The sequence below is a fragment of the Pseudophryne corroboree genome, chromosome 4, assembly GCF_028390025.1.
Source record: "Pseudophryne corroboree isolate aPseCor3 chromosome 4, aPseCor3.hap2, whole genome shotgun sequence".
In the NCBI taxonomy this organism is placed as follows: domain Eukaryota; kingdom Metazoa; phylum Chordata; class Amphibia; order Anura; family Myobatrachidae; genus Pseudophryne; species Pseudophryne corroboree.
The window spans coordinates 18,764,930-18,767,429 of NC_086447.1; the positions used below are offsets into that span (position 1 = coordinate 18,764,930).

Here is a 2,500-nt window from a genome sequence, read left to right on the forward strand (position 1 = left end):
TATTGTATCAGAGATGATTTCCATGGGAAGTTAATCCTGACCACAGTGACCTGCGTTAATGATTTTTAAAATATAACTTGGAGAATGCTTTATACTTGGTATAGTTTTGGGTTTGTAAAATGTCAGTACTGACATCTCAGTTTATCAAAAATGTCATCCTTCGAGCCGGAATTGAACCAGCGACCTAAGGATTTCTGTACCAATCTCCTCTACAGTCCCCCGCTCTACCAGCTAAGCTATCGAAGGATTCCATGATCATACAGCTGTGATGTTACGTGCTATTAAAATGATTGAGTGTTAATTTTAAACATTATCAACTTTCCAAGCAAAATGAAAAAATGATTTGACTACACAAAAGAGATTCAACTACTTATTCCTGTGTTGCTTTATCACACAAATTGTCATGTTTAATCATTTGGAAAATATCACTAGTAGTTTGACTTATATTTGTGCAATTACATTCAACTGGCTACAGAGCTAGTTTGGAAAGCACTTTCAATAGATTTTTTAGTGTAGCCAAACTTACATCAAGATTAGAGATGCTTGAGCCTATCAAACCTTCTACACTCTTTTAAATTTTGCTTGTTTTGTAAACTAATCAAGTGTTCCAGGAATGATGGGGATATTCCATTGTTTGTTCTGATTTGACAATTCATTTTGGACAATGAGCGGCCCTTTTGAGCTAGTGAAGATAATTGTGCTACATGAGAGTATGCACAGACAATTATTTTTATTTTTTTGCATTAAAGCACAATTTTTAATAATTGTGCTTTTTCTTTTTTTGCATAAAGCACAATTTTTAATAAAGGAGAGGTTAATGATATAATAATTAGCACTGAAAGTCATCTGACACGATTTGAAAGTAAAATGTTGTGCATTGAAAGTAACCAAAGTTCTTTTTACTTTGAGTGGACATCATTTTCTTTCAAATGAATTTGATATTTTGCTAAATGTACAAAACTTTCTTACAAATTTGACATTCAAAATGCATTTGTAATTAATAAATGCTACTTAGTATGGCTGCTGAGATTCCTGGGCTCAGTCTCAAGTAGAGGAGGAGAATGACGGATAGAGAAAGAGAGAACAGGCAGTCATCCTAAAGATTTTGATGTGCCAGTTCCTGACTCACCCTGAGCAACACTGGTTTCAAGCTTTTAGTAAATTTTCTGAAAAATAAAACAACCATGCAGTGGTAGTTGGCAGGATTTGAACCTGCGCAGGAAGACCCCAATGGATTTCTAGTCCATCGCCTTAACCACTCGGCCACGACTACCTCTCATGCAAAGTGATGTTTTCACAAAAGTTTCTCTATGGGTTGAGCTACTTCATTTCAGGCTGTGAGGATGACTAAAGTAATATTGTATCAGAGATGATTTCCATGGGAAGTTAATCCTGACCACAGTGACCTGCGTTAATGATTTTTAAAATATAACTTGGAGAATGCTTTATACTTGGTATAGTTTTGGGTTTGTAAAATGTCAGTACTGACATCTAAGTTTATCAAAAACGTCATCCTTTGAGACGGAATTGAACCAGCGACCTAAAGATTTCTGTACCAATCTCCTCTACAGTCCTCCGCTCTACCAGCTGAGCTATCGAAGGATTCCATGATCATACAGCTGTGATATTACGTGCTATTAAAATGATTGAGTGTTAATTTTAAACATTATCAACTTTCCAAGCAAAATGAAAAATGATTTGACTACACAAAAGAGATTCAACTACTTATTCCTGTGTTGCTTTATCACACAAATTGTCATGTTTAATCATTTGGAAAATATCACTAATAGTTTGACTTATATTTGTGCAATTACATTCAACTGGCTACAGAGCTAGTTTAGAAAGCACTTTCAATAGATTTTTTAGTGTAGCCAAACTTACATCAAGATTAGAGATGCTTGAGCCTATCAAACCTTCTACACTCTTTTAAATTTTGCTTGTTTTGTAAACTAATCAAGTGTTCCAGGAATGATGGGGATATTCCATTGTTTGTTCTGATTTGACAATTCATTTTGGACAATGAGCGGCCCTTTTGAGCTAGTGAAGATAATTGTGCTACATGAGAGTATGCACAGACAATTATTTTTATTTTTTTGCATTAAAGCACAATTTTTAATAATTGTGCTTTTTCTTTTTTTGCATAAAGCACAATTTTTAATAAAGGAGAGGTTAATGATATAATAATTAGCACTGAATGTCATCTGACACGATTTGAAAGTAAAATGTTGTGCATTGAAAGTAACCAAAGTTCTTTTTACTTTGAGTGGACATCATTTTCTTTCAAATGAATTTGATATTTTGCTAAATGTACAAAACTTTCTTACAAATTTGACATTCAAAATGCATTTGTAATTAATAAATGCTACTTAGTATGGCTGCTGAGATTCCTGGGCTCAGTCTCAAGTAGAGGAGGAGAATGACGGATAGAGAAAGAGAGAACAGGCAGTCATCCTAAAGATTTTGATGTGCCAGTTCCTGACTCACCCTGAGCAACACTGGT

At 34.4% G+C, this 2,500-nt stretch overlaps 2 non-coding genes across 2 annotated transcripts; both read right to left on the bottom strand.

Annotated features, from left to right (window-relative positions):
• Nucleotides 1-156: 156 nt before the first annotated feature.
• On the bottom strand, nt 157-246 carry TRNAY-GUA (transfer RNA tyrosine (anticodon GUA)). Its single transcript is given in 2 exon segments — nt 157-192; nt 210-246. It is a non-coding gene; the product is annotated as a tRNA-Tyr (tRNA).
• A 945-nt stretch (nt 247-1,191) lies between these two features.
• TRNAS-AGA (transfer RNA serine (anticodon AGA)) lies at nt 1,192-1,273 on the bottom strand. Its single transcript has one exon. It is a non-coding gene; the product is annotated as a tRNA-Ser (tRNA).
• Between the last annotated feature and the right edge of the window lie 1,227 nt (nt 1,274-2,500).